The sequence below is a fragment of the Passer domesticus genome, chromosome 15 (genome assembly GCF_036417665.1).
Source record: "Passer domesticus isolate bPasDom1 chromosome 15, bPasDom1.hap1, whole genome shotgun sequence".
NCBI classification, from domain to species: Eukaryota; Metazoa; Chordata; class Aves; order Passeriformes; family Passeridae; genus Passer; species Passer domesticus.
In genome coordinates this window covers 12,688,730-12,706,320 of record NC_087488.1, presented here as the reverse complement: position 1 = coordinate 12,706,320, position 17,591 = coordinate 12,688,730, and the positions used below count along the sequence as shown (strand labels likewise).

Below are 17,591 nucleotides of genomic sequence, written 5' to 3'. Positions count from 1 at the left end.
CCTTCACCTTCACTGAAACTGGAGCTGCACCCTCGGATTTCGATTTCCTCGGTCACCACTAAATGCTTTTTCTGGCTGATATGGCTCAGAATGGTGCCACACGTGCATATGCATGAAAGCCCTTTGTAGTGTGAAATTAGGGATGAAAGATATTGCTAATCAGCCCTAACAATGTGGGACTTTATTCCTGGACGAGGGGAAAAGGGAATGTGGGGAATGGATGTTTCACAAATGTATAACACATTCAGACACGTTGTTATGCCAGTGTTGGTGTCTGTGCACGGACGCCCTTTTCAGGCTGTAAAATGCTGCTGTTCATGCAGGGAATTTAAACAAGCCTTCTATTCAAGGCCGAAATTCAAAATAACGCCAAAATCCAAATGGAGGCACTTCAGTTGCATAATAGTGTCTGTTACAAGGAGGCCTTGGTGCAGGAGATGATGTAATGCTCCTTAAGATAAGGCCCAAGCTGGGCCTGGGGAAAAAGGGAAGATGGTGTCGGTGACAGAGCCATTAAAAGTATTGCTAATGTATCAAAGCTTTCCATAGGGTGTTAATTAGCACGCCTGAATAATTCCAAAGTTGATTGTGTTACAACTGTACATGTGGAAAAACTGCTCGGTGCTACCTGTTTTCTCTGATCATAATCGCTTTTTCCCTGGGGTGAGCTTTCTTGAAGTTCAACAGTGTGCTCAAGTTCCTGTAGCTGATAAACTGGTAATTTTGACACTTGCTCTAGGAGCTACGAATGCCTCAGTCTGCCAAAAAGATGCTTTGTGCTGCTTGGAAATTGCAATGCTTCTCACCGGGGCTGTGCCTGGAGCTGTTACTGTTCTGAGGCCTCGGGCAGCTTGTTACTTTATTTCCTCCTTAAATTTGTGGTTCATCTTTACTTATTTTCTTTAGTTTAGGAGTAGTCTGTGGTGCACCCTCACTGCAGGTGCCTCCAGTCCGTTTTTGGGCTGGCGTGGTCAGAGGGGTCACACAGGATTGCTGCCTTACCTATGGCCCTCCCCATCCCCTTTCTCCCTGCTCTTACAGTACTCACTCCAGGAAACGCTGAGAAAGTCGGGAGTGATGGAATTCATGAAATTCAAGCTGTGCTTCAATGAAAACGTGTTTTCAATTTCTGCCTCCTTGGGAGCCCGAGCTGCGATTGCCGGTGCTGGCATGAATGGAAGCGCCGGAGTCAGCGCTCCTCGGAGCCTCTGCCCGCATCTCCCGCTCTCTCTCAGCATTCAAAAGCTGCTGAGAGCTTTGTGGCAGCTTCAGGAAGCGTTTTTGTATTCAGCTGTCCAAAAAGCCCAGGCGTTTTCCTGCTGGGTTTGATCTGGCTGTCGGGGTCTGAATGTGACATGCTGGAGAGGAGCGTGATGGGGGAAGCATCAGCTGCGGGTGGTTTATCCCCCCTCTCTGCTCTTGATCCTGCTCACGGTGTCCTTTGAGTGTCCTGCAGCCGATTAAGGGTGAGAATTATAATGGTGACTCAAAAGCCTTTGGTAAAACTCATTAATTCATTCCTCCTTTAATTAGACACCCAGCCATGGGCTTATAATTATCAGAGCCCAGGAACAGTTTGCAGCTGTAATAAGCTGTGCTGCATCAATTGCAGAAATCGTGGATTTTTGGCAAATGCAGATATGGTGAACTCTTCTGAGGTCTGGTTTTTGGTGAGGAACATGCAAGGGAATAGAAATGAAAGAAGCAACTGAGTGTGTGTTGTGATTGACCTCTGGCTGAATCTTGCCTTGTGGTGTTGAACTGAGAGGAAAGGGTGGAGTTGTCCTCCTTATAAATATTTTTTTTCCTTGGGAGGTGTAATAATGTAACTTTCAAAGAGAGAAAAGAGGAAGGAGAATCTAATGAAAATATTATCTTAATATGGAATATTGTATAAAACCTTTAGCACCCAGGGGAATTAGACTTTTGGAATAAGTGTAACAAAAACAGTTGTAGGCATTGCACACAGTGCCTATTTTGCTTTTTGGAAGTTAGGGAATAGCCGGGTGTTCTGCAATGAAAAGTACCAGGTACTTTTTTTCCAGTCTTCCGGGGGAAGAAAATCAATAGTGAACTTCTATTATTTTGTAATCTCTTCTTGTTTCTGAAATGGGAAGCAAGGTAATTTTCAGAACTAATTTGTGCAGCTGACCCCCAGCAACAGATGATCGGGGTCTTCTGAGAGAAGCTTGTGCTGCTTCTGGTACCTTTGAAATACTCATGGGCTCTTTTCTTTTGCAGAAGAACAACTAGAGGGAAGGCTGAAAGGATTTCAGGGAAGAACTTTTTATTTCTACCCTATTGCATCTCTGCTTGTAGTTCTGATCCTTGCGAATGCCATGGCAGACCCTGATAATGTGATCTCCTTTTAGCATTGGACTGACAGGCTGTCAAGTGCAAGCAATCCAGAGAAAGGCACAGACCAAGGAAAAGGCTAGGGATGGAGATAGCTGGCAGCCACTGGGCTTAGACAGAGATGATTGAAGAGATAGGTTTCATTTTTAATATTTTTTTCCTTAGAATTTTTAACTTGAGTAAGGTTAGAAGGAACATTTTGGACTTGAAAAGAATGGGAGCTGTTGCACAAGAGTAGATCAGAGGTACTGCTAGGCAATGGCAAGTATTAATGTTCATGTTCCCTTAAGAGGGAAACTGTTTCAATTGGAGTAGGTGGCAGGAGAAAATGGATCAGCTGTGTTTTGGGTCTTTTTCTGTCTGGATTTAGTGGAAAGCACAGATAGTACATCCAGTGAGGATGGAATGATTTGTTTGACACTTCCGTAGCTAAACAGAAGTCTTTACTTCTGATGAGGGTGCTATTTTAAAACCACTGTACAACACTTCATGTGTGCCTTTTTGTATTACAGTATGTGGCTGCTGTCTTCTGTTTGTCCTTCCCATCCCCTCCCCACACAGTCTGAGTTATTGTTGGTTTATGAGGCTGAGAAGTGCCTGGATCTCGGGGGGGACTGGGCTCCATCCCTGGCCTCTGAGGTCAAATATGCTGGGTCTGCTGGCCTTTCATTGTTTCTGTATATATTTAAAATTCCTACAGGTTAGACAACAAACATTGGCTCAACCTGAGCGGACAAATTAGCTGCAGCAGCAAATTTACAAGGTTAAAAATTGCCTTTCAGTCTCATAAGTGCAACTTGGTAAATATCCTGCTGAGGTTCTTGGCTGCTCTTGGAGACCATCTTCTGGGGCAGGTTTTGTACTCTAGCAGTGAACCTCTTGATCACTGCAGAGGTTCTTTTTTTTTTTTTTTGAGCTTTTTCAGCCTGACCTGCTGCAAACTAAAAATCTCTTTGAGCACAAGCTCTTCAGCATTTTGAATGCTCCAATATTAAATGGCAAAGTGAAAATGATGAATATGAAATAGGTCAGGTGCTGTTGACAGGATTCTCCGTGTGGACAGGCGGTGCTCTGGGAGCTGCTTCCAAGGTCTTGGAGGAGCTGTGGAAATGATCATGGATGCTGGGAGCGTTCTGCTGAGGTGTAAATAACAAGGTTGGACAGTTTAGGCTGGCTCTGCTGTTTTTATTAGTGCAGCTTAGCTTTCGCCTCGGGTGATGTGGAGGTTATGGGAGAAGGAGGAAGGGACAAGCTGTGAACTTGCCTCCTCTCCCAGCAGAGGATGATGAGAAGGTATGGGGATCTGGTTACCCTAATCCCCCCTTGGCATGTTAATTCTTCTTGTCTCTCCACTTGTATCTTATGTCTGAAATTCTTACTGAGGCAACTGCTTGCTGGGTCACGTGTGTCTCACTGTGGTGCCCTTTCAACCTTTTTTGTGTGGATTTTGTTGCAGCTATTAGAAATCAGTTGCCTGCTATAGTATTTCATCACTGTTAATTTTTTTCTCAAGAAAATGTTGCTCTGAGACATGGCTGCTTGTCTTGTTCCTGTCCTAAACACATTTACTAGCTATTTTCTAGACATGACATCGTCTGCCTGTGGTTAACCCACATCTTAATGTCCTCTGCAGATCCAAGTTCATTTTTGTGGATAGATCTGAATCCCCTTGTGCTGATGGGAGGAGATGTTCCTCTTGGACCACAGCAGTGACAAATACCACTGGTGAAATGTAGTTCTGCAGGTGTAACCTGTGGGCTGGACTCTCATCACTAACTTAATAATTAGGTTTGGTTTTCGTGTGTTGGATCCCGCAAGGGTGGTCTTGGTTATGTGATGCAATAAATTAAACACGAGGTTCCTAAGAACCCGTTTCCAGGACAGACTTTGAATGCTCTTCAAGGTTCAAGTTCAAACCAGGTGTGTCTGTTTTTTCTCTGCCAAAGTGAAATTTGCTGCTTTGTCAGATGTAGTGAATTTTGAGCTTCCTGTCTAACATCTGTGTCTTCAGCTGGGATTCACCAGCAGTTTGGTTCTTTACTTCCTACTCACAAACACATCATCAGCATTTCTTTGATACTAAAGCTAGTCCTACAAGGCTGTCATCCTTGAGGACGTGATCAACTAGGCTTTTATCCTTGAGTTGTGTTCAGCTGGCCTTTGACATGCTGTTGCCTTCCAACAAGTCACTGGCCACGTCTCCTGGGAAAATAGAGATCCTGAGTATTTTCTGTGTAGCTGCACTCAGACCTTGGGCAGTGCATGGTCATGGCCTTGTGCTATGACTATGGCTAACTGTAAACAGGGCTGAGAGCTTCTGGAAACTGCTGTTGTTCTCAGCTTTATTCTCAGTGAGGAATATTCTTTTCCTGTTAAAGAGCAGGACGTGTGAAACAGAACCACAGTTCTGCTCAAGTGCTGCAGTAAGGAAATAGTACATGGTGAAAAGTTTCATGTTAACTGCAAATTCTATATTCTTTTTGTAGTCAAAACTTTAACTATGCTGGGATAAGAATCTTTTTCTTGGTACACCTGTGGTTTGGCCTGTGTGGCTCTTTGTGTTCCAGGACAGTATTTCTGCTGATGTAGATGATGAGCTGATGGCTGGAGGAAGAGTTCATGTGTGAGCACATGCCATCAGTTGGGGGAATGGTGCTGGCCACTGCACGTGGCCACCAATGCTGCACTTGGGGTGCTGGTTCTTGCACAACCCTGGCTGGGAAGATCTGAAGCTCTTCCAGTGCTGCTGAGTGGGGTCTCAGTAGGTAGGAAAGCATCTCCTGTGATTCCCAGCTGCTCACGAGGAGCAGGGTCTTTAGGCTGTTTATGTTGCACTCCTTGCTGTCATGTATTTACCATCCAGGCAGCAGCCAGATAACCCCCCAAGCTCGTGCCCCTGGTGAAAAGGCTTCCAAGTGGGGTTACACATTCCAGGCACGTCCTGGCTCAAGCTGAGTTAGTCATGCGTCTCCCCGAGCGTGTCAGATCCGAGACGATCTGTCTCTCTTGCTGCTGCTCTCTAAATCCATGCACTGTAAAAGACAGTCATCAACAAAAGGGCAGTTGGAGTTCTGGAGCCTGGTTACATGATCTTGTCACTTCTTTCACCCTGATCTTCAGAGACAGTGTTTTGAGTGCAGAAGTATTTTCAGGAGCCTGGGAAAGTGGCTGGGACTCTAGTGTTCAGCTGTAGGGCACTGTCTCAAATAAAATAGTGGCAGCCAGTGATTGGAAAATGAAAAAGATCTCATTTTTTAGGAGAAAACCACATGAAAACTTGATGCCATGCTATCCCTCATGATGATATTCTGTGTCTGGAAGCTACTGCTAAAGCTGCTAGTCATTACATGTGGGATTGCACTATCATGTCTTCAAATGTATGCAAAAACCTGTTCATGTGCCTTCCCTTACATGCCTTCCACCTGAGGGCATAATCCAGTGACAATACAATCACTTCCATAGCAACCAGCCTGTCATAAACAGGATTATGGCACCGATACAGGATGGAGGCACAAAGAATTCAGGAAAGAACTGTCCCCTCATTATCCTGGAGCAAAGCAGGGTAAATAGTGACCTGTGTGTGGCACCCGGGGGCTGTGTCACCAGAGGACAGGGGAGGAGGAAGGGCACAGGTTCACGTGTGTGGGGTGTCCTTAAACTGGTGTGACAAAGCCTTGAGAAGGTGAACCTGTGTCTTTAGCAGGGCAAGGTAAAGCCTGCAGAGAGCCTGTTACTGATCTCTAGATGCAAGTGCACCGGGCTGCACTGGCTCAGCTAATGAGATTAAAGCCCTGAAGGCACCAGGGACACATTCTAGCCATCCCTTGCCTTCCTTTTTTCCACTTCCTAGTCATGGACACTCTTATCCTCCAGTCAGTAGAGGGTAAGGTTTGTCTCCTATAAAGTACTGCATTTTTTTCCCACTAATGCTGTGTGCAGAGTTAAATTAAAATACTTTCTCAATACACATTCAAGCTTGCACTCTCTTTTAGTATAAACTTGAGCTGTTTTATTGTCAGAGATGATGGGAAGAACCAGCAAAATCAAAAGCTTCTGTCTTTAGCTCCTTCTGCAGAGAAGACAAACAGTGTCACGTAATGTTCTTCTGCAGACCCATAAAGGAAAGAGAACTACTTTACTTGCACACAGTTACTGCCAGTGGTATTGTAGCTGGTTTTATGCTGCATAGATTTAAGTGAGAACAGTTACTGAGTGCTTTGTAGGAGTGTTTGAGCAGCTGCTCTGCTCTACTTTGTTCTGCAGTTTATGCACCACTTGCTTTTGTTCAATAAAAGGCAGCATGAAAACACGGGAGTTATTGCAGATATTTGGTCTGTGGCTTCAGGGTATCTTATCGTGGGGCTGGTCAAAACTTCTTGCTGCTGAATGGCTCTCACTCTTTGCAGCCTTTGGGTGATGTAAGGAATGACTCGATTGCTTCAGTCAGTCAAAAGTACTGCTTGGCTCTCTCCCAGGGGATTTAACACCTGCTAAAAGGGTGAAGAATTCTGGCAACTGCTGCCAGCCCTTAAGTGCTGTGAAAAGTCTCTTGTCAAAGATCCAGCTTTCTGTCCAGGTTGGGAGTCAAGATAATGCTCCCCACGAATGGAATGGGCTTGGTCAGAGCAGCTCTAGCTCTCTGTTGTTGCCTGAACTACGTTTTGTAGTGATGGTGTTTTTAGAGAGCTGAGTTTGTGGAAAGGGAATACAAAATTGCTGAGGAGGACATGACTCTCTTCTTTTTATTGTATTTTTACTGCTGGCCCTGCAATCAGTGAGGTCTGACAGCCCCACCTGATTAGAGAATAAGCTTCAGTAAGAGATACTATGAGTCCTGCACTGGGGCAAGTAGGGTTTTTTATTCCTGATTAGGATTCTCACCCAAAATATATTCACAAATGAGGCTTTAAATATCTGTCTATAAAGAATAGGAAGAAAAAATTCCTGTAGGGAAGGGAGGATCTCAAGCCTGAGATATTTCAAGTGCAAGTTGAATGTATGGTGTGGCCTGGCTTAAAAATATGCAAAAAACTACTCATGCAGAGTGATACACCTGGTTCCCTTTTGTGGCAACCTTTATGGGAGAGTTCATACATAGCCTGGGGTTTTTCTGCTTTACACACTGGTGAATCCCACTTTGGGAAATGTTCCAAACAGGCAAATTGCAGATCTGCACATGTAACAAGCTATTTGGTGCTTCAGAAAAACTGTTTGCAAATGCAAAGTTAGCCGTGAAGGTACCTGTAGGTGTTAGTGCTGAAGGTTGCTGTAAAGCCAAGAAATGTGGTTCACTGCTCAAGAGAAGGTGCTGAAAGTCCATCCAGCTGCAGCAGTGAACTGAAAGACACTGAAATAAAAGTAAACACAGCAGGCAAATAGCAAATAAGTAACTAAGCACCAGTTCCTGATGTAGGTTTCATGAAAATGTGTTCCAGGAACCACAGCAGCAAGAAAGGGTGATATCATGTATTTCTGCAATTGTTATTCTGGAACCTCTCACTGAGAATGCTGATCTGGCACCAACAGCTGTTTTTAAGTAGCCTAATTTAATTTTTAAGTTTGTGTAAGTACTCCCTGCAGGACTGATAAGTGCTCTTTGTGTTGTTGTTAGTGGAAGTGTCCAACCTCAGTGATGTTGCAAACATACAGAAGTCATTTTAAGGCACCACAAGGTGAGTGTTGACTGATAAGCCAAAAGTCAGAGCAACCACAGGGATGGCTCATAGCAGGAATGACCCATTGCTCAGCTATCAATGGCTGTGGCCTGAATGGGAGGCTGGATTAAATAATCCTTCCCAAGAATTTTCAGGCCAGGACTCTCTCCTGACTCTGTTTCTTCAAAGAGCCGCTGTAGACGAGTGCAGAACAGTAAGTGGAGGAGGCATGTGGCTGTTGTCTATTGGATTTCTCCTTCCTTTGCTGGATCCCTCCTCATGCTTCCAGTTTGAATGTTGTGGGCTGTGTTTCTAACCCGAGATGTGAGGCTTAAAGCAGCAGACTGAAAAGTCTGTGCTCCTGGGTTTTCATTCTGAAAGGCACTGTGACCCAAAAGCTGCCAGTCAGCAGTTACAGTAGTCAGTGAACTTTTTAGGGAAAGAAATAGGTTTTTGGGTTAGGAGTTGAAGTCCCTCCCAAGGCCAAGTGAGGACCTGGTGAGCAGGAGCACTGAGCCTGCTCTTCAGCAGGTGAATCCTTCCCTGGGGATTTTCTGGTGGATCCTCCCCTGGTGGCTGTGCTGTGTTGGGGCTGTCACCACAGCAGCTGTTTTGGCTGAAGAAGCTTTTCCCTTGAGGTTTGTTGTTGGTGCAACACCTTGGGCTTGGCCTGTCAAGCTCTTGTGCTGTGGCACTTCTGTCTTGTTGTGATTCTTCATGGATAGAAAGCATTGGTTACTAATCCAAAGGTGGCAGAAATAGACAGAAATACACAAGAGATGGAGTAATCTCAGCATACCTAGGTAGAGACAAGAGAAAAAGGAGTTGGTGGGAAAAATAGCTCAGGATTACACTGTGAGGGGGGAAATAATCAACCAGTTTGGGGTGTGAAAGAACATCTACTTCCTCCTACTTCTTTATAGTTTTGGCCTTGGTGAGTAGTGTTGTGAGCTCTATGCAGGAAGGCTTCAGTGTTTTTAAGGGCTCAAAGGCCAGATGCTGACTGGTGAGGCTGTCTGTTGGTGGGAGGATGTGATGCTTTCGGAATGCAGAACTGCAGTTGTGAGATGAATTGTCCTAAAGTGGGTGGAGAAGTGGGGGAAGCTCCATTATCAACAGCAAGTGTCCAAAGTGGCTCAAATTTCCCAGTGAAAAGTTGGAAAGGGTAAGTTTATCACAAGTAGAGAAATCAAATTGCAGTCAGTGCTTTCTATTGAAGGCACAAATTTTGCTTTCAGCTTGTGGGGCTCACTTCTTTTCCTGGACAAAAGTTGGTGTTCAGTGTGCCTCATGGCATTATGTAAGCTGTGCATGGAATGGTCCTCAGAGAGCAGCTGGAGGCATGTCAGGATGAAGGCTTTCCTCTGTGATCAGGGTGACAGGAGCAGGGGAGCTGCTGGCTGTGCCAACTCTGGTACTCCAGGCCAGCCTGGAGCAGCAATCCCAAGGAAGGAAATCTGCTCAGAAGTCAGCCAGGAACCTTTTATTTGGTTCCTCATTCCTGCTTCTTGATTGAGCGCTCCAAGATATTCCAAAAGGGAGGTTCAGCACAAAGCCTCCCACACTTTCCCACCCAACTGCAGCACTAGGAAGGCACAGGGACTTTGTGTGTCCCAGTGAGACATGGCTCAGTGCAGAGGGCTGGGCTGCTCTTCTCGACAAGGTTTGGGTCTGTGAAGCAGCTAAAGCTCCACAGGGCTTGTGGACCTGGCATTTCTGCCTCTCAAACTGATCCAAGCAGTGTTCTGCTGAGAGGTAGGAGCTTTGCAGTAATTTTTTCTCCAGATGTAGCTGCTGTGAAAACAAATGTTGAAGGACTATTTTCTCACAATGGTCCTCTATCAAGGGCGCTTCAGCGTTCACCAGTGACTGGATTAGCATAACAAGGGTGGTTTGAAGCAATGCTGATAAGAGCAGAGTGTTTCCTGCTAGAATTACCATCGAGCAACTTAGAATTCTGCTGTCTTGCACTTTTTTCAATCCTGGGCTTAAAAGGAAAGCTTTGGCTGCCTGAAGTGTCACCACTTCCTCTTGTGCATCTCTGAAGTGCAGAAGGGTTTGGTGCTGTCCAAGTCTGGTGCTAGAAGAGGTCACTCTTCTGGGAACTGTGGAGCATTGCAAAAATATTTCCTCCCTTGTGCTGTGTTTGGAAAGGATGTTTTTTTCTACTAACCCAGATAAACTGCATGTTCTCAAGTCCTGTGTGGTTTGAGTGTTTAGTTGTTGCTGGTGGTTTTTTATTTAGATTCTTTTTGCAACATGCAGGTGCTTAAATATACTCAAAGAGCCCAGGAGAAAACTTAAGTGTTGTCACTTTCCTTACAAGTTAGAGGAGAGTTTTGAAGTTGTTTTTAAAACTCCCAAACAATCAAACCAAACATCTTTATGTTGTAGAAATCCATGCAAACAAATTGACTTCGGGTTTGTCTGTGTGTGCACTGAAACCCCAGGAAATCCCATGGTTGAATGGAGCCCAAACTTTGCTGCAAGGTTTGTACTTGTGATCTGAATCTCTGGAAAATGGGTCTGTTTCTCTACAGGGTTGCAAATCTCTGTTTTAAACATTAAGGGGAAGGAGAGTCTGACCATTGTAACTGTGTGCTCAAAGTCTCCTTTACTTTTTAATGACATTAAAGACTTTTTTTGGTCCTGATTTCCCGTGGAATGGCATTGCTGTATCAGTGCTGCAGTGCCAAGGCCTGTGTGTGTTGGTGAAACTGCATCCAGCACCCATTTGGAATAAATACATTTATATTGCTTGTTAAACAAGATAAAGAAATGGATAATAGTGTAATCTAACATACTCAGCACGATTTAAAATTAGATTTAGGCTGTGAACATGGATGTTTGTCTATGATAGGCACCTGCAGGCAGGACCTCAGCAGTAAAATAGTGCAAAACTGTGGTTTCAACACTGAGTGTGTGTTTGTGTAAATGGCACCTAATTCTGAGGTCCTGCATGGGGATGTGACTCTCCCATCCCTAATAAAATTTGCAGCTTTAGACCTTTTAATCACTCCTGTGTGAAGTGGAAATTTGTGATTCCTGAGGTCATGGTCCAGGAGGGTGGCTGGAACATTTTGCACTCTGGGGCTGCTCAAGGGACTGATTAAATCAAGGGACTGACCAGGCTGGAAACAGGTTTTCTCAGCAGCTCAGAGGTAGGTCTGGTTCAAGTTATAGTGTAACTAGGCCTGGTGTGCACAGGGGCAGCCCTGCTAGCCAGGGCCAGGGTGTTTGAACAGCTGCCCAGTGAACCAGACTGAACATCTGACCCAGGCATGGAACTCTGGATATTCGTGGCTGATGAATTGTTGTAACCCCAGCCTGGCATAAACCTGGCATGGAAACAAAGTCCCTGTGCCTTCCTGGTGCTGCAGCACTAAGAGTTGGGTGGGAAAGTGTGGGACATGGCAGGCTTTGTGTTGAGTCTCCCTTTTGGGATATCTTGGAGTGCTCAATCAAGAAGCAGAAATCAGGAACCAAATAAAAGGTTGCTGGCTGACTTCTGTCTTCATGTGACCCCATAGGTTTTCCTAAACCGTAGCTTTTTTAAACCATCATGGAAAAAAAACACACTGCTGGTTTTGGCTAATAGCTGAGCTGTTTCCTGCCCTTTATGGCTTCTTTCTGGTTTGGAGTTGGAAACAATGCTGAGTGCAGATAGAACAACCCACTGGACTGCTGGTGAAAGAGTCTGTAATAGCATTTATTTCTGGTTCATTTGTGACCTGCAGAATTGTAGCTGAGCAGGGAATATTCCTCTTAAAGTGCTAACATCAACCCATCCTTTTCAGAGCTGACTCTTCTCCTGTTTCTCTCTGTCCTTAACACCACCCTCTCCATCACTTTAACAGTCCTGAGCAGTTCTTGTTGCCCCGTGAGCAGGTGATCAATTTTCCCCTTGCACAGCAGGGGATTGTCTGTGATGTGATGCTCTCCTTGGTGCTGTGTGTGCCTCTGCTCCTCACCAGTGTGCACGGGAGCTCTGGACGTGGCAGGGTCTGAGAGGGGGTGTAGTGGCACTCCCCAGCTGGACAGGCAGTGGCACAGGTGACTTCTCCAGAGCCCTGGGGCTCAGCTGGTGTCTGTAAGGCAGCTCCAGTCCCCACCTGCCCTGCAAGCTCCCCTCTTGCAAGTCCTTCTGCATTTTCAAGCCCTCTCAGAGCTGTACCTCTTTAGAAGAGTGATGAGAAGTGAAATACAGGGCTGTGCAACTCAGTTCAGGCCCATCCATTTGTCAGGGACATGGTTTTCCAGGGCTGCATTCCCACAGGAAGTGTCAGGCCTGATAAATAGGCTCGAGCTTCCTTACTTCTTCATTTTCCCTAGAGTTTAGTTTCTAGAAAGAGATAGTGTTATGTAAAATAGAGGAGATAGTCACCAGGGACCAACCTGGATTGGAGACAGGGCAGAAGTATTTTAATTTTGAAGCTGGCTGGATAAACAGCTAAATGAACAAACACTTTCTTTTATTTTATAGAGGCTTTATTTAAAAAAAAAGAAAGGAAGGGAAGCAAGATTGATACATTGAAGTGTCTGGGAGGGAACATCCTTTCAGATGTTTGGTGTGTTGGAGATAAAGGCAGCCTCCCTTTAATCAGTGGCCTTTCTCCCTAGTGCTTTTTTAATGCAGTGCAGCCAGTGAGTCTGGGTTTCTGAGTTTCTTATTTCTGGGCACTGGCTGAAATAGCTCTTCCTGCTGGGATCAAAATGGGAAATGACCTGAGCCACACATGCTGAGGAAGAGGAAGAAGGGGAGTGGCTTGCTGGCTGGAAACTTGGTAGTTCTGTTTATCTGTTCAGTAGCTGAGAAATAATTACTTTTCAAGTGCTCAGAGTTTGGCTAGTGGGACCATGCATTGTCTTGTTACCCATGAAAGTATGATGATGGGAAAAAGGGGTGTTCTCTTAAAATTTTAGTTATAATAAAGTTTGTGACTAATATTGTTATGAAAGCATTTTTTTAATCGACTCCACTTTCATAGAGAGAGTTGCCTTGAGTCTGCATCAGATGTATTAGTCTGAGTAAGGAACCTCAGTGCTTGGTGAGCAGAAGGAAGGCAGTGAGGTGACAGCCACACGTGGGATATGGCTGCACATGCTTTAAACTGGTCACATTGGTTTGCAATGTCACACTGTCATGTATGGTATTTAAGTGTTATCCAGTGATTCCTGGGCTCCATAGGCAGAATTTAAAGTTGACTTTAGAACCAGGAACCACTCAAATAATTTTTTTCTTATAATATCAGCATGTATGCAAAAGAGTTAAGAGTTTTATTTTCAAGATCATAAGTTATGTTCATGCTTCATGAATCTTTTACTCTGGATTGAAAGATTATAAAAAGGCTTCTTCTCTCATTTAATTTTTGTGGGAGTAAATTTCTCCTAGTGCCTGTTTGCTGGGGAGTAGCCAAAGGATCTAAATCTTGGCTGTGGCTTAAATTTTGTTTTTTCAGTTGAGGGGAAAAGGAAAAGGGTGTCTCCAGAGGGCAGACTGAAGTGACCAGCATGCCTTAAGTGTGACTGATGAGGTCTTCCTTAATGGTTTGCCCTGGCAGTCTGGGTGCTTTTATGTCTGCTTTGGAATGGTCAGTGTCTCCAGACTAGCAGTAGTTCTCAGGGATGGGGATGTTGATGTTTTCCAGAGGGACAAACTTCAGTTAAAGAACAATTATAATAATGAAGTTTTGTGAATAGCTGTTCTTTCCTGTACCTGAGAGAGCCACTTTTGTGCCTGGAGAAATCACTGAGGGTTTGAGCAAAAAGGACTGAAGGCTAAACCTAGCTTGTCTAGAGATCAAATGCTCCACTAGAGTGAGTATTAAAAATAGTTTGGGGAGCTAAAATGATCTTTGGTGCCTACAGCAATGAACTACATGAAATAATCCTGCTCAAGTCCTGGGACATCAGAGGCTTACTTTGAGCTGACCTCCTGTTAGAGGACTTGAAACAACAGCCCTTGCAATTCAGCTTGTCCAACTTGATTAGATTTTATCTGGAGCTTGATTGAATTTGTGAACAAGATTATGAAAAGCAACATGACTGTCAATGAGGTGAACAGTCTTTGAGGGGAAATTCTCTGGTATCCCAGAGGGTAGTGCTTTTAAGTTCAGTTATGAATATTAGAATTCCTTGATTAAGTTAGTTGCAGGTTTTAATGAGGCATTCTTGCTGCTGTGCATCAGTTTAACACAAAGCTTAGCACAAAGCTTGTGTGGTGTTTGCCTCCTGAAAGGGAAGGGTCTTCCCATCTTAGCTGTTACCAAACTGGTCCTGGAGACCCTGGGATCTTATTATTTTAGGGAGAAGCTTTGATCATGGAGCACAGCAGCAGAAATAGCCTTGCTTGTTAGTGTGGAGCTGTGTCTGCTGTGCTTCACTGCTCCAGCAGGTCAGCTGGGAGATGATGACCTCTGGGTAGTTCACCTAAACAACACGTCTTGGTATTTGTGTAGTGGATATCAAAGTCAGTCTCACTTGAGGACATAGGGATTTACAGCTTTTTTTGTAAAAGGAGAAGAAAACAGAAGGAAATCTGGCTATCTTCCCTCTGTGGACGGGGTAAATGACAGGTTTGGGAAGCTGCTGTGCTACCTACTGTTTCCTTTTCCTGGCTGCTCTGGTAAGAGTGGCATTGTCTCCAGCTCAGAGACCACACCAGTGATGTGGGGAGTGATTGCTTGAGCCCAGGGAGAGCCACACTGCCCATCACAGGCTCAATTGTCACAACTTTTCATGGTGGCTTTCTTGTTTTTCTTCTGTTGCTAAATGTTCAGCTGTGATGTTGGAGAAGAAAAAAAAGTCTGACACCTTCATGTGTAGCAGCAGCTGTTAATGAGGAAAGTAGTGCTTTGTCAAAACTGGAGAGATCTCACTTATTAAAACTATGCTTTTTACCTCTTTTTTTTCTTGTTGAAGTAAAAGTAAGTTGATTCAGAAATAACAGTAATTTATCAGCTTGAGGACTGTGCCCATATAAATGATTACAGACCTTTTTGGCTACTGCCAAAGTAATAAAGAAATCTAATATTTAGCTGTCTGCTTGTCAAATGTCTTTACAAGTAGTTTTGCTCAAAGCAACCAACAGCAGATGTGACAGATTTTCAAATGAATTTGTACACTCAGTCCCTAAAAACTTTTAAATTGTTTTAGTACTTCATAGGGTGGGAGGATCTACTGCTCTCTGACAAGAAAGTGTATGAAGGTGCTGTATTTCTTGGAGCTTTTCCCTGATTGAGGCAACCATAGCAGCAATGGGTGTGTGCATGTTTGCATGCAGGAAACCTGTGGGTTTTGTCTTTAAGATATTAAATCTGCTCTTTGTTCTATCCCCAGCAGAGCTGGCAGCATGGATTGCTTCAGGCCCTCCTGTTTCAGTGCAGAGTTGGGTTTTCAGGAGCCAAACTTATCAATCTGACTTCATGCTAGTGCCTCTCCTCTGCCTCAGTGCTGTTTGATCAGCTGAGGGGCAGGCAATTTAGGGCAGGCAGTGACACAAACCACAGCTGTTTCTGCAGTGCTTTAAAAATAGTGGGAAGCAGGTAGGTGTTCCTGGCTGCATAAACCATTGCTGTGAGTGCAGTTGTGTCATGTAAAAAGGGAGAGGTGCTCTGCTTTCCCCTCCCCAGGCACTGAGTGAGGCTCAGAGAGCCCTGTGGGACTGCCCTGCCTGAGCAGATGCACCTGATCCATAGGGGCTCTCAGAAGATGAGCTGCTCCTGCACACGCTGGGAGATAGGGCAGAGGAGTTCATTCTTTCCTTAGCTCTGAGTGCTCCTGGAAGATAATGACGGGGTGTGGATGGAGAGAATTCAAGACATTCCTTGTGCTAGAGCCTGCAAATCTTTGCATTCGAGTTCTGTGTCTTAGATTAATTTTTGCTTGGATCTGCTGGGGATTTGGTTTAGGTTGTTGTGCCGGAGGGAAGCTCTAACAAGCTCTCCTGCTGTGAGCTGTGCTGCTCAGGCACTAGAACTAGCTTTGCTCCTGCACATCCCTAGCAGGCTTCCTGACCTGCTCTGGGGCTGTGCTGAGCCCAACAGCTGGATCAGCTGCTTTCCCACATGATGCCAGTTTCTGTGCTCTCTCCTGCTTGCTCTTCGAGAATTCTGATCCTCTACTGTAAACTTTGGTGTGGTCTGGAACCCTGGGATTGTAGCCCTTTCATAGGGAAACTGGGGTTGGGTAACTTTCTCTTCCTCCCCACCTTCCTAAATTAATGGAGTGAAACACTTACAGAAACAGCACTTGTGCTGTGTAGTGCTGCCTTTGAGGAGTATTAATCCCTTTTGGGTGTCAGCACTTCTCTGAGCTGTGTCAGGCACAAGCACAGCTGCACATCTTACCCCTTCCCCCCCACCCCCTCCTTATTTCTGCAGTTCTGCTTTCCTGCTTGTCAAGGAAAACCTGAGCTGTGGACCAAGATAAAACATTCTTGTATACAGGCAAGAATCCTTACTTTGGCGTTCCAGAAATCTCCAAATTTTGGGAGAATATGAATCAACAGAAAAATTATTATTGGAAAGCTCCAGATGGCTTATTTTGGATATGTGGAAAAAGAGCATACACAAAACTCCCCTCTTGGTGGAAAAGGAGCTGTACTCTGGGAATCATACAGCCAGGATTTTTTCTTTTACCAGGACCTGGTGGAGATCAATTAGGAATACCAGTTTATGAGAACCTAAAGAGAAATAAAAGCGATTTGATTGGAGGATTCCAAAAAGTGGCTGCTCATTTGTTTAACCGAGCTCCTGTCTGCTTTGGCTGTCTCCCTGCCTGACCCCGGCTTGGGACAGGGATCAATGCTGGGGTGGGCTGGGCAGGATGAGCTGGGCAGGCTCTGGGATGAGAGGAGGGGTTGAGCAGGGAGTTCTCATGTGAGCTGGCAGCCTCCACCTCCCGGGCTCGTTGCTGTGCAGCTCTGGGAGGCAGCAGCCAGTGGGATGCAGGAGCATCCCTGCAGTTGGGCTCCCCAGTACCTCCCCAGGTGCCTTGTTTTGAGTCTGAAGCATGTAACTTCTCTTTTGCTGCTTTTTGCCTTCCCCTGCCTTTCCTCTTCTCTGCCCTCGGCTGTCTCACTATTGTTGTGAGCAATAACATGCACGCTGTTGGGTCTCCCAGACTCTGATGGTGCTTGCTGTGTTTCTCACACCCAGTGTGGGGGAAATCTGTCACCTCTTGGTGCTTGGTGACCCCATCAGCTGGGGTGGGACGTGCAGCTGGAGGCAAACCCGAGCTCTGAAGGCTTGTGCCTTGGCCAGCCCTGTAAGCAGGCTGATAGTAGCCCTAAAATGGGGCCATCAGCCATTTCACGTGCATGGACTCCCTTCCAGTTGTGTGCCAGCAGAAATGCTATGTAACTGCCTCCTTCCTTGGGGCCCTGGTGCAGGAGAGCTGCTGGTGAGCTGGAGCATGAGTAGGGAAAGGCCCCTGAGATGGTCAGAGGCTGTGAAGGGAGGCTGGGACATTTGGGACCCCTCAGCCTGGAGAGGAGAAGGAGAAATGACAGATCTGTGGGCAGCCTTTGCCTAGCTGAAGGAGGGACTTGGAGGAGATGGTTCCAGGCTCTTCTCAGAGGTG

At 45.4% G+C, this 17,591-nt stretch overlaps 1 protein-coding gene and 1 long non-coding RNA gene across 4 annotated transcripts in view; both read left to right on the top strand.

Annotated features, from left to right (window-relative positions):
- TTYH3 (tweety family member 3) overlaps positions 1 to 17,591 on the top strand; it is a 75,304-nt gene that overhangs the window by 8,355 nt on the left and 49,358 nt on the right. The window lies entirely within an intron of this gene.
- LOC135281586 (uncharacterized) lies at positions 5,836 to 16,705 on the top strand. Its single transcript, XR_010348186.1, has 3 exons — positions 5,836 to 5,917; positions 7,967 to 8,027; positions 16,391 to 16,705. It is a non-coding gene; the product is annotated as an uncharacterized LOC135281586 (long non-coding RNA).